Here is a 14,064-nt window from a genome sequence, read left to right as displayed (position 1 = left end):
TCCAGCCTGGTGAAGGACACACAGCAAAATGCTGATTTTTTTTTTTTTTTTTAAAGTGACTAAAAAGCAAAGAGAAAAAGCAAAAGGCTCCCCCCACCTCATTTGAATTTTTCAGTTTGATTACATTTGCACTTCCATTGGAGCTATGCTAATTTGCTGCATGAAATTAGGTCTATTAGCAAAACCCACCACTTGTCCAGGGGTATTTTCAGTGCTTGGGTTTTCCTACTTTGGTTTTTGTTTACTTGCTTTGGGGCTGCCTGAAAAGTGACAAAATCCAAGGGGGATTTTGCCACCCAGCTGGGTTTTACCCCAGACAAATTCCAAATAGATGAAGTGGACAAGAGGAAAATTGAAAACAAAATAAAAAGCAAAAATTGGAACACACTGGATGATGTTAGGGAGAGGTTTTGGGCTTGTTTCTCTTAATCTACCACAAATAATAATATTTTTAAATATTGAGTTTAAAAAACAGCACGGCAGGGCCACGTGTGGGGAGGAGGAGCTGAGGATGCATCAGAAAACCAGGAAAAGAAGTTGTTCTGGAAGACAGCAGAATAGAAAATAAGCATTTTTGGCAGTCAGTCATTCCTTAGGTGGATGGCTGGGAGGGGGGTGCTGGATGGGGTGGGTGTTATCCTGGTGCCTTTATCCCAGAATTTGGATTTGCATTTCCCAGTGTCTTTATCCCAGAATTTGTATTTCCTGGTCCCTTTATCCTGGAATTTGTTTTTTTCTGGTGCCTTTCTCTGGTGATTTGCATTTCGTGGTGCCTTTATCCCAGAATTCACATTTCCCAGTGCCTTTATCCTGATGCCTTTATCCTGGAATTTGCATTTCCCAGTGCCTTTAACTCGGGATTTGCATTTCCTGCTCCCTTTATCCCAGAATTTGCATTTCCTGGTCCCTTTATCCCAGAGTTTGCATTTCCTGGTGCCTTTAACTCAGGATTTGCATTTCCTGGTGCCTTTATCCTGTGATTTGCATTTCCTGGTCCCTTTATCCCAGAATTTGCATTTCCTGGTGCCTTCATCCCAGAGTTTGCATTTCCTGGTGCCTTTAACTCAGGATTTGCATTTCCTGGTGCCTTTATCCTGTGATTTGCATTTCCTGGTCCCTTTATCCCACGATTTGCATTTCCTGGTGTCTTTATCCCAGAGTTTGCATTTCCTGGTGCCTTTAACTCAGGATTTGCATTTCCTGGTGCCTTTATCCTGTGATTTGCATTTCCTGGTCCCTTTAATTCAGGATTTGCATTTCCTGGTCCCTTTAATTCAGGATTTGCATTTCCTGGTCCCTTTATCCTGTGATTTGCATTTCCTGGTCCCTTTATCCCAGGATTTGCATTTCCTGGTTGCTTTATCCCAGAATTTGCATTTCCTGGTTGCTTTATCCCAGAGTTTCCATTTCCTGGTCCTTTTATCCCAGGATTTGCATTTCCCGGTCCCTTTATCCCAGAATTTGCATTTCCTGGTTGCTTTATCCCAGAGTTTCCATTTCCCAGTCCCTTTATCCCGGGCTTTGTGTTCCTGTGCCTGGCACGTGCTGTCCCAGTGCTGAACTGATTCCTTCTTTCCCCCCCCCAGCCCCGATAAGCTCTGCAACATTTTGATAAACTCCAGGGAAATAAATTTGGCAGCAAATCAGCAGGAGTAGATTTAATTATGGCTCCGAGACCTTTCCCTTTTCTGGCTTAGTGATCCCGAAAGTCTGCGCCTTTCCCTGGGATCCGCGCCCGGCTCCGCTTCCCAATTTGTCCCTCCACGCCGTGATAAGCCAAGCAATTACTGCTTTATTGATTTTTCATCAGGGCAAATTTGAAGTTGATTTTTTTTCCCTGCAAAGGCAGGGGTGATTAAGTGTTTCCCGTCGGTTCAGTCCCGGAGAGCTCCGTGGCAGAATCCAATATCCTGAGGTCAACCTCTGCAGGGAGATAATTCGGTGTCTTGGCCACGTGTGAGGGAGAGGAATCAGGGCTACAAATGTGAGGGGATATCTGTGGAGACAGTTTAATTTGTTCCATTTATATGAACAAGTCGTGTGGCACATGCTTGGAAAATATCATTTTGAATAGGCTTGGAAATGAGGCCCACGTGGGCAGGGGAGGGAGGGCGGGATGCAAACGAGAGCGGGGATGTGGCTGGGAGACACCTGGCCCTTCCACAGGGAATAAACCCCGTCCCTGAGGGTCATCCCTGCCTTTTACTGACAGCTCTGTGCTGCTGGGGTGTCTTTCCTTCAGCAAAAGTGAAATTCTTCAAGTCTTCAGGTCCCTCCAAGCCAAACCATTCCATGGTTCTGTGATTCCGTGATTTTGAGTGACGGAGGGGTCATGGAAGCAAAGTTAGAATGTACAAAAAACCTGGAGGACTTGACTTTTAGAAAATCCCTAAATTATAAATTCTATAAACCCAAATTTAAAGTTCTCATTTTTTTTTAAAGATTCATTTTTAACCTGCTGGCCAGGAGTTCTCACATGAAAAATCTCATCCACGGCCACCACAGAATATCCTGAGCTGGAAGAGACCCACAGGGATGGTGTATCCAACCCCAGCCCTGCCCAGGACACCCCAACCCACTGATTTCCCTTCCCACTTCCTTCAGAGAGAGTTAAAAGCCTTTCCCTGGGTGTAATGGATATTAAACCACAGGTTGGACGTGCCAGGAGAAGATTTGCTGGGGTGAGGTCAGTCTGTAATAAGTTAAAGTGCTTTACTCAGCCCTGGATTGGGATGCCCTGAAGTTCATCAGTTACTGCCTGAGCTCCTCATTTATCTTCAGTAAATTTTCCTGAAGTTCATTGTGGTGGCAAAGACCAAACTCAATCTGTTTAACCCCCAAATTATTTCATATGGATAATACATTTAGATGAAGACATGGATTATTTTTTTCCCTGCCTCCTCAAAGCTGGAATTTCCAATATTCCTCGTTTTTGCCTCGATAATGGCAGGTTTGGAGCCCCTCCCTGGGTGTCCCTGGTGTGCCAGTGTCACTTCATTAGGCTGACACCAACACCTGGTGTTGTGCTGCTGCTCCCAGGAGGCTGCTCCAGCATCTGGCACTCACTGTGATCTTCTTTTATCTCTGTTTAATCTTCAGATTGCTGGGTTGGAATTGAAAGGGGGCAGGAACAAATCAAGGGGAAAACAAAAAATGCCAAGTTTGGGTGCAGTGGCAGAGTGTGGCTTGTTAGGAAGAGCGGCCACGTGAGGAAATGAGAGATGGGAAGGGCGAGGGGAGTTTGGGGTCTTGGCCACTCTGTGTGTCCAGAGCTGAGGGAGAGGGAATTGGAAAGGGGATCAATGGCCCCCCAAGGATAATGGCTGCTGGAGGAATCAATTCCTGGCTTTTTATTAAAGCTGCTCTAATTAATAATCACTTCTAAATGAGTTCCTTAAATTTTGCCCTGCTTTGTGCCTGCCCATCCTCTCCTGGCCCTTTGTATTCCAGACTTCCCTCTTTGGCTTCCTTGCTTTCCCTGGAGAGGATCCCAAAGCGATCCCAATGTCCTGGGGCTGCTGCAGGGCTGGAGCCCCTCTGGAGCCAGGCTGGGGCACCTGGGGGTGCTCACCTGGACAGGAGCAGCTCCAGGGAGAGCTCAGAGCCCCTGGCAGGGCCTGAAGGGGCTCCAGGAGAGCTGCAGAGGGACTGGGGACAAGGATGGAGGGACAGGAGCCAGGGAATGGCTGCCAGTGCCAGAGGGCAGGGATGGGTGGGAGATTGGGAATTGGGAATTCCTGGCTGGGATGGGATTCCCAGAGCAGCTGGGGCTGCCCCTGGAGCCCTGGCAGTGCCCAAGGCCGGGTTGGACACTGGGGCTGGGAGCACCTGGGGCAGTGGGAGGTGTCCCTGCCGTGGCTGGGGTGGGAATTAAATGATCTTTAAGTTCCTTCCCACCCAGAGCATTCCATGAATCTTTAAAAATATCAAAGTATATTTGAAGCTGATATTTGAGTGATTTTATTTCAGCAATCACAGCTGGTGTCATTAAAGTTTTACTGTTCTGCAAGTGAAACAGAAATTTATGATCTCCCTAACAGGGAAATTTATGGTTTATTTTTACAAATTAAAAGTCTTGAAATTGTCTTCAAATTTCAAGATGAGAAACAAATCTGATTTCTGTGCCTCATTAATGTTGTGTGTTTCCCTGTCATCTCCATGGCATTTATTTGTGCTAAAGGAGAAGGCACTTAAGGGAATGGGGTTGTAAAAACCATCATGGAATTGCTTATTGGGCTTCAGTCAGTGGAAACACAAATTTATGGCTACGTATTGAAAAGCTGTTTCTAAAGGGCAAATAGACAGGGGTGTGTGGGGAAATAAATAGGGGTGTATGGAACAAAGTTCCAGACCATAGTCCCTGATGTGGGGAATTTTATTTTGATAAAAATTAGGGTTTTGTGGATCTGGGCCCATTCCAGAAGGGTGTTTTTCTGGGAATCTGTGGGGTGAGCATGAGACTTCACTGGGAATTTTCCTCTTTAGGCTGGCTAAGGGCTAGATAAACTGGGAGTTTGGAGGTGGATGATATTTTATTGGTGCTGGGCAGACCTTGAGCTGGAGTGAGTGACTTTATTCCATGTCCCAGCTAAAGGCTGGGAAGGAAACAGAAAAATAATTTGAACCAAGCAGCATTTCCTAGTGTGCCTTTCCTAATGTGCATTTCCTAAAGTGCATTTCCTTTTTCCTGCAACCAGCCCAGGTGTCTGGGGGCAGCCAGAGGTGGCTGGAGCTGCTGTGCCTTTCCCCTGATGGGGTCCCCAGGATCAGAGTGGGAACAAAGGGCTGGGAGTTCCTGACTCAGGGCCCCGTGGGCCAGCACGGACCCCACGGGACACAGGATCCCTTGGGAGGGCTCTGTGGGGTCACCACACACTGGCACAGCCCAGAGGGAAAGAAAGGAGCCATGGGCACGTGCCAGCAGCACTTTTTGAAGTGACAACACAAAGTGATCCCTGGAAAAGCTGGAGAGCCTCCAAGCTGCAGCCCTGCTGTCCTGCACGCTCTCCCACAGCTTATTCCCACTACACTGCAGCACATTTTTCCCTGTATCCATTGCAGGATCCCCTTTTCCTGTCATTGCTCTGCTGTTGGATCCTGGGCTCCAGCAGCAGAAGCAGGAATTCTCACTCTGCCTGGGTCAGTGTGGGTTTGGACGTGGGCAAATCTCTCTGTAGGAAACGTCCGTGTGGGATCCCCACTGGTGAGTCTGTACCTCCAGCACAGAGGTTATTTGGGATGGAGGTATGGAAGAGATAGAAGCAGGCAGTAATTGCCTTTAGGATCAGAGCACAAAGCATTACCTTGGATTTTACAAGGCCAGCGAGCAACAAAAGAGCAGTAATTTATGAGCTCAGCGTAAAAGAAGAGCATAATTGCATTAAAAATTAATGCTAATGAACACTAAAATGGGGAAGGTGGTTATGATGAAAGTTTGGATTCATCTTCCCCGGGTTGAATGATGGCTGGTGCCTTGATTAATGGCTTAATTTCTATCAATTAGCGGGGAGAAATCTCCACTGAGACAAGGGTAAATTGAGCATTGAATTACAGGCCTGGCTTTGTGTGCCCAGGCAGGAGCACGGCGGGCTCAGCGACAAGCACGGGGTGGCCACAGATCCTGCAGAATTCCCTGGGCCACAGATCCTGCACAATTCCCTGTGACACAGATCCTGCAGAATTCCCTGTGACACAGATCCTGCAGAATTCCCTGTGACACAGATCCTGCACAATTCCCTGTGCCACAGATCCTGCACAATTCCCTGTGCCACAGATCCTGCACAATTCCCTGTCCACAGATCCTGCACAATTCCCTGTGCCACAGCTCCTGCACAATTCCCTGTGCCACAGCTCCTGCAGAGTTCCCTGTGCCACAGATCCTGCACAATTCCCTGTGCCACAGATCCTGCAGAATTCCCTGCCCACAGATCCTGCACAATTCCCTGGGCCACAGATCCTGCACAATTCCCTGGGCCACAGATCCTGCACAATTCCCTGTTCACAGCTCCTGCACAATTCCCTGTCCACAGATCCTGCACAATTCCCTGTGCCACAGATCCTGCACAATTCCCTGGCCACAGATCCTGCACAATTCCCTGTTCACAGCTCCTGCAGAGTTCCCTGGCCACAGATCCTGCACAATTCCCTGTGCCACAGATCCTGCACAATTCCCTGGCCACAGATCCTGCACAATTCCCTGTTCACAGCTCCTGCACAATTCCCTGTTCACAGCTCCTGCACAATTCCCTGTGCCTCAGATCCTGCACAATTCCCTGTGCCACAGATCCTGCACAATTCCCTGTGCCTCAGATCCTGCACAATTCCCTGGGCCACAGATCCTGCACAATTCCCTGGGCCACAGCTCCTGCAGAGTTCCCTGGCCACAGATCCTGCACAATTCCCTGGCCACAGATCCTGCACAATTCCCTGTTCACAGCTCCTGCACAATTCCCTGGCCACAGATCCTGCAGAGTTCCCTGGCCACAGATCCTGCACAATTCCCTGGCCACAGCTCCTGCACAATTCCCTGTGCCACAGATCCTGCACAATTCCCTGTGACACAGATCCTGCACAATTCCCTGTTCACAGATCCTGCACAATTCCCTGTGCCTCAGATCCTGCACAATTCCCTGGCCACAGATCCTGCACAATTCCCTGTGCCTCAGATCCTGCACAATTCCCTGTTCACAGCTCCTGCACAATTCCCTGGCCACAGATCCTGCACAATTCCCTGTTCACAGATCCTGCACAATTCCCTGGCCACAGCTCCTGCACAATTCCCTGGGCCAGGCCTGTGCCCACCCCTCTGCTGAGAGCAGGGTTCTTGCCCAGGATGGTCTCAAAAATACCCCAGGAAGCCCAAAAATGGGGGTGCATGGGTGAGAGGAGGGCAGTGGGGAAGGCACACAGGACGTGCAGGGCTCCAGCAGGAATTTCACCTTACTAAGTTCAAAGTTCTTAAATTCATAGATGTTTTCTTAAATTTAAGGTTTTTAAATTCAGAGCTCACCTGCTGAACTTTCCCCTCCTGTTTTCTGCTGCATTTTATACCTAATGCTTCCAGGTCTTTAAAAGAAAAGATGTTAGTGTCCAGACTTGGTTTAAAATCCTATAAAAATGAGGTTATTATCACTATAATGTATCAAACCAGCAAACTTAGAGCGGTCTGGTACTCTTTGTAGTACTCTCTGTAGTATTATCTGTAGTAAGTACCACAGTGCTCACAAAATACTATTTTTAATACATTTTAATGATCACCTCATTTTCACAGGATGTTAAAACAAGCCTGGACAAAGTTTTTCTCATTATTTTGCACTTTTCCAACCTTATTTGTAAATCCTGTGTGCTCCCCATAGTAAACAGATGCTGGAGTACACCCAGCTTGCTACTTTAAGAAATTTAATTGTATTTTTCAAGTGCTTGCAGTGAAGTTGGGAGCAGAGGAATGAGCAGGCTGAGCTTTCTCTGCCCAGTTTCTATTTTTGGGATGTATTTATTGTTCCTGTGACTATGGCTGGGAAATCCTTCCCAGCTGGGAAAGAGTGTGGGAGCAGAGCTCAGGGATCGGGGAATGGGAATGGGAATTATCTGGGATGAGTTGTGGGAGGGATGAGGGGGATGGAAGCTGATCCCAAAATCTGGCATGGGTCCTGCAGGGATGGATGGATCTGATCCCGCAGGGATGGATGGATCCCGCAGGGATGGATGGATCTGATCCCGCAGGGATGGATGGATCTGATCCCACAGGGATGGATGGATGGATGGATGGATGGATGGATGGATGGATGGATGGATGGATGGATGGATGGATGGATGGATGGATGATGGATGGATGGATGGATGGATGGATGGATGGATGGATGGATGGATCAGATCCCACAGGGATGGATGGATCCCGCAGGGATGGATGGATGGATGGATGGGATCCCGCAGGGATGGATGGATCGGATCCCGCAGGGATGGATGGGTCAGATCCCGCAGGGATGGATGGATGGATCGGATCCCGCAGGGATGGATGGGTCAGATCCCACAGGGATGGATGGATGGGTCAGATCCCGCTTGGATGGATGGATCAGATCCCTCAGGAATGGATGGATGGATCATATCCTGCAGGGATGGATGGATCAGATCCCGCTTGGATGGATGGATCAGATCCCGCAGGGATGGATGGATGGGTCAGATCCCGCAGGGATGGATGGATGGATCATATCCTGCAGGGATGGATGGATGGGTCAGATCCTGCAGGGATGGATCATATCCCGCAGGGATGGATGGGTCAGATCCCGCAGGGATGGATGGATGGGTCAGATCCCGCAGGGATGGATGGATCAGATCCCTCAGGAATGGATGGACGGATCAGATCCCGCAGGGATGGATGGATCAGATCCCGCAGGGATGGATGGATGGATCAGATCCTGCAGGGATGGATGGGTCAGATCCCGCAGGGATGGATGGATGGATCAGATCCCTCAGGAATGGATGGATGGATCATATCCCGCAGGGATGGATGGATGGATCAGATCCCGCAGGGATGGATGGATGGATCATATCCCGCAGGGATGGATGGATCAGATCCCGCAGGGATGGATGGATGGATCAGATCCCTCAGGAATGGATGGATGGATCATATCCCGCAGGGATGGATGGGTCAGATCCCGCAGGGATGGATGGATCAGATCCCGCAGGGATGGATGGATGGATCATATCCCGCAGGGATGGATGGATCAGATCCCGCAGGGATGGATGGATGGATCAGATCCCTCAGGAATGGATGGATGGATCATATCCCGCAGGGATGGATGGATGGATCATATCCTGCAGGGATGGATGGATCAGATCCCGCACGGTTGCTCCGCCCGGGGCATCCTCGGGCTCGCCGGCCGCGGCTCCGGCGCTGTTGAGTGAGGCGGTGCCTCCCTCTAACGGCAGCGGAGCCCGGCCGGGAAACGGCACCGGCGGCGGGAGATCCCGGGGAATATCCCGGGAAATATCCCAGCAGATATCCCGGGATAGCCCCGCTCCGGCCTGGGCAGAAGCGGGAGGGGCTTGGCCGGCCGGGAACGCTGCGGCCAGGGCTTGTGGCCATGGGACGGGGCTCGGCCCCTCGGGATTTGGGAGGGCTCCCCTCGGAGAGCGGCTCCAGTGGGCATCTCCAGGAAAGTTCTCCAGGGAGGGTCTCCAGGGAGGTTTTCCAAGGAGGATCTCCAGGGAGGGTCTCCAGGGAGCTCCCAAAGGATTTGAGGCAGGAGAATTCCCTGAGAACAGAGCCCCAAGGTTGGTGAAGTCCAGAGGTGACAGAGCCACAGTGAGTCCCACCTGTACTGGGATTTTCCTCCTTTTCCCAGTGCTTTGAGCAAAATCCAGCATCTCCCACAGCCAGGGAGGTTTTTGTGTCATCCACTGCAAATTACCCAGGCAAAATCTTCATTTTTCTTTAATTTGTCAGCTTGTGCAGCTTGAGTAAAACTGGGATCAATTAAAAACTATGGGATGTGTGAAAACCCAGAGCTCTGTAAGGCAGCTGGATAAAAATATCACTTCCAATAACCCCAAATAAAATGGGATCAAAGGGGAAATATTTTCTGCTGTAGTTGTTTATTTAGTCTGGGATCTGGGAGTGTTTCCTTCTTTTAATCCTCAACTCAAAAGAGCAAGAAAAAATAGCAGTTTTTTTCTGTATTTCAAAGCTTTTTATGTAAAATGTGTTATATTTTTAAATTAAATTAACCCCTTAAATCTAATTAGTAAAATAGGAAGAAACAGATTCTGAGGAATATTTGAGGTTTTTTGTCATTGCTTTGATTCCGGAGTTAGACCTGCTTGAAAAAATCTCTTTAAGTTCATGTTCATGGTCAGGATTATGGATAAGCAATGAATCCATAAAAATTTACACTCAGAGATTATCCAAAAAATATTTAAAACATGTTTTTGTTTAATGGATCTTTCACAAGATATTATTGGTCATTTAATGCTTCTATTTCAGTGATTTTAAAACTCTTAGTGGAATAAATTTTGTCTTTAAGGAAAAAATGAGAATATTTTAGGCAGAGCTCACAGGGAAGTTTTCCTTTCACCTGATTTGTAGAATCACGGAATTCCCTGTTAGTTTTCCTTTTATCTGATTCTCTGCTGTTTCTAGTTATTGTGTGTGTAGTGTTTTGGGGTGGCATCGAGAGAATTCCAGCCCATTTTAGTTCTCAAGTGACATTCCAGCCCAATTCCATAGGAATTTACAGCTTTAAAGCTGGGTGTGTGTATTTATACATGGGAGGAGAGCAATAGGTGGAAATGGAGAATTGTAAAATACTGAATTATCCCTGAAGGATGATGATGTTCCCAGGTAAAATGGGAAGGCTCCCCCTGCCAAGGTGACAGGGCTGGAAATTGTGCCTGCTGCTGGAATCACCTTTTTATTAAAAACCAGCCCTAATCCAAGATTTAGTCCCTTTAATTCCACCCTAACAGGGTGAAAAGACTCACGGTGCACTGAGTTAGTATTGATTTTTTTTTGTCTGAAGCCTGGGAGCTTTCTGACTCCATTATTTTTGATTTTCCTATGAAATACATATCCTTGCTCCTGACAGCTGACAAACAACAGCTGGAAGTCGTTTTATCTCCCCATAATGTGTTTGTCAAAACTCCCCTGCACTAATGGGCTCTGCTTCCTCCAGTCCATTTTCCCCTGTTAATGTCACTGATGTCATTGGCAGCTTTTAGTGATTTTTGCCCCTTCCCTAATTTGTCATTCCCATCATTTTGTGCAGGATCTGGGTGGGATCCTGGAGCTGCCTGGGATTTGGTGATGCTGGAGCTGAGCTGTGGATTTGAAATCTCCTTTTTCTGCCTGTCTATGCCTGGCTTTAATCAGAATCCTTTATTTACCCTCAGACCAGGTGTATCCAAAACCTCAGTGAATTCTGATTCCCTCTCCTTTGATTTATCCCAAAATTCCTTGGGAATCTTTTTTACTTTTAAAGGAGAAGGTTTCAGCACCAAGGCAGCAGGACTTGCAAACACAGGTTTAAATGTAGCAAATTCTTTTTTTTCCTTCCAAATCCACCAAAACATCAGGCTTGAAGTTGTATTTATGGTCTTTGCTGTAGTGCAGCTCCTGTCAGCTTAGAATTATGGGATGGTTTGTGTTGGAAGGACCTTAAATCCCATCCAGGGAAGGGGCAGGGACACCTCCCACTGTCCCAGGTGCTCCAGCCCCAATGTCCAGCCTGGCCTTGGGCACTGCCAGGGATGCAGGGGCAGCCCCAGCTGCTCTGGGAATCCCATCCCAGCCAGGAATTCCCAATTCCCAATGTCCCACCCATCCCTGCCCTCTGGCACTGGCAGCCATTCCCTGGCTCCTGTCCCTCCATCCTTGTCCCCAGTCCCTCTGCAGCTCTCCTGGAGCCCCTTCAGGCCCTGCCAGGGGCTCTGAGCTCTCCCTGGAGCCTTTTCTTCCCCAGCAATCCCACAAACCCTCAGGTCAGCATTTGGAATGTTCCCATCCTCACTGCTGTTATTTTTACTCAGAGCTTTTCCCTTGCAACAGGAGATTTTGGGCTGCACTGCACCAGCAGTTTTTCCTGGTGTGTCCCAAAATCTCCTCCAGGGACAGGGCCTGGCTCCCAGGATTTCACCAATCCCACAAATCCCACAAATCCCACAAATCCCACCTTCCTGTGCAGACCAAGCCACCCTCCTGGACCAAGTGAAGCGAGTGAAGGAGATCGAAGCCATCGAGAGCGACGCCTTCGTCCCACAGACCTTCAGGTCCAGCAAAGAAGTCAAAAAGGTACATTTTCCTTCCAAAAGGGGCATTTTCCTTCCAAAAGGGACATTTTCCTTCCAAAAGGGACATTTTGAGTCCCTTACTTGCTGCATTATCCTCTCAGAGCCAGGAGGAAGCTGCACTGTTAAGATTTTCCATCGATGAAAGAGCATCAACGTTGAGAGCCTGAAATCCCACCAAGGACTCCCTGATGGTCTCAGGGTGGGCTCAGGGAATTTAAATGTGGCAGAATTTAAGGAAATCACCTGGTTTGAATACTTTTGTTACGAGAAGCAGAAGAATTCAAATCCCAAAGTAATCACATTTACTTTGTAATTAAAATGGAGATGATTTAATGCTGCTAAACTAAAGCCAGACTTTAAGTCTGTGTTTATTCCTGAAAAGAAGCAGCTTGGTTTTCAATCAGCTTTCCAGAAACCCAGCAGGAGACATCCAGATCCCAGGATTTCCCTGAATTTTGGCCAGCAGGTGTTGCAGGGAGCTGGTGAGGGCTGTGTTCATTTTCCCACCTGGCAGTGAGTGAGTGGAATTAGCCCTGGTTGCTTCCCCAGGAATGTGCAATTTGTTTTTCTAGAAATCCCCAAGAATCTGGTGCAGCTTCTTCAGGAAGTGATCCAAAACCCCAGTGGTGCAGTTTTTCCAGCTCTCTCCCTACGCCTTGTGTTTGTCACTTCATGTCCTTTGTCCTTGTCCAGTGTGTCCCACTGAGGATGCTGAGGATCCATGAGGATCCTGTCAGGGAAGACAGCCAAGTGCTGGCTTAAAATACTGCCATAGTTGGGAATATTGGAATAAAACACTCCAATTTTGTGTGCTTGCTTCTTTTCCAGTCAGCAGAACCTCCTGAGCTCCAGCAGGAGCCTGTGAATGTGGGAGCAGGAGCCACTGAGGCAGCTGCTGCTGAGAAGGAGCCTCCAGCTGCCAGCATCCCCACTGCCATCAAGTACCAGGACGACAATTCCTTAGCACACCCAAATGTGAGTGTTTATCCCATCTTTTTAGCCAGAATTTATCCCACCCTTGGCTTTAGAGCAGCCCCTGGGATGAGAGCAGGGTTGTGGGACCCCACAGCTCCTCACAAAATCCCTGCTCTGGGATAAAGAGATCCCACTCCTCCTCCCACCTCCCAGCAGAGCAATCCCACAGGAGCTTCAGTAGCAGTTTTGGAGCTGTAAATGAATTTTGTAATAAAATATAATTAATGTAACATTGGGGAATTTAGGATAAATAAAAATTCAAGACAAATTGGTTTCTGTAGCTGGAAACCTGGTGGAAAACTCAGAACTTGCCCACTTTGCCAACTTGCAAAGTTTTAAACATGGGACAGACTTCAGATGATTTTAAATCATTGTGGCTGAACTTGAGCAAATCCCTCTGGAAGAGCTTTAGAGGGAAATAAAAGGTTATTTAAGAATTAGCAAGTTAAAAATGATTTGCAGTGAAGCAATCAGAGTGGGTTCTGTAGAATGGCCACAGAACAGAGACCAGGACATGTCAGTGATGCATTGCCCTGGAGCTTTGCCTCTCCTGTAATTAGGATCTTTAGGACCCCTCCCAAGCCCAACTATTTTAGGATTCCCTGAACAGTCCCTGCTGTTATTGATGTTTTGGGCTCACCTTTGTCTCTGACCCCCCTGAGCTTTTCCTGTGGGCCTGAGGCAGTGCTGGGTGCTCCAGGAGATGGTCACAGACCCAGAGTTTCTGACTGTGCCCTTTCCTCCCCGTGGCAGCTGTTCATGGAGAAGGCAGAGGCTGAGGAGAAGTGGTTCCAGAGGCTGGTGGCTCTGCGCCAGGAGAGGCTGATGGGGAGCCCCGTGGCCTGACAGCCCCCAGGAGCATCCCAGGCCCTTCCCTCACTCCGGGAGCTCCACACTCAGCTCCTCTTCTTGTCTCCTAGAGGAGATTTCAGTGAGCTGGGCAGGCAGGGAGGGTTTCACCTGGAAAACCAGGAATCTTCTGTCCTGCTCCACCTGGAGAGTCAAGAATGTTCTTGCCCTGCTCCACCTGGATAACTGGGAATCTTCTGTCCTGGTTCCCCTGAATAACCAGGAATGTCCTGCCCTGGTTCCCCTGCATAACCAGGAATGTTCTGCCCTGCTCCACCTGGATACCTGGGAATCTTTTGTCCTGGTTCCCCTGAATAACCAGCAATGTCCTGCCCTGGTTCTCTCCAAACTCAGTGCTGGAGATGGGCAGGGCAGCACAGCTGGGAGAATTTCCTTTTTTTGGAGGGAATTCCTCAGGTGAAGAACACCTGGCAGCCCATGAAATATCATTTTATC

The 14,064-nt window shown here is 48.5% G+C and overlaps 1 protein-coding gene across 1 annotated transcript in view; it reads left to right on the top strand.

The window, feature by feature from the left end:
* The window catches only part of RSRC1 (arginine and serine rich coiled-coil 1), a 97,220-nt gene extending 85,435 nt beyond the window's left edge, over nucleotides 1-11,785 (top strand). The window contains exon 8 of the mRNA XM_036388878.2: nucleotides 11,679-11,785. The gene's annotated coding sequence lies outside the window, so the exon portion shown is untranslated. The remainder of the gene's footprint in view (nucleotides 1-11,678) is intronic.
* Nucleotides 11,786-14,064: the final 2,279 nt, after the last annotated feature.

Source organism: Molothrus ater, chromosome 10 (assembly GCF_012460135.2).
Source record: "Molothrus ater isolate BHLD 08-10-18 breed brown headed cowbird chromosome 10, BPBGC_Mater_1.1, whole genome shotgun sequence".
Classification (NCBI taxonomy): Eukaryota; Metazoa; Chordata; class Aves; order Passeriformes; family Icteridae; genus Molothrus; species Molothrus ater.
The sequence above is the reverse complement of the archived record's forward strand: the minus strand, read 5'-3'. Positions and strand labels throughout refer to the sequence as shown.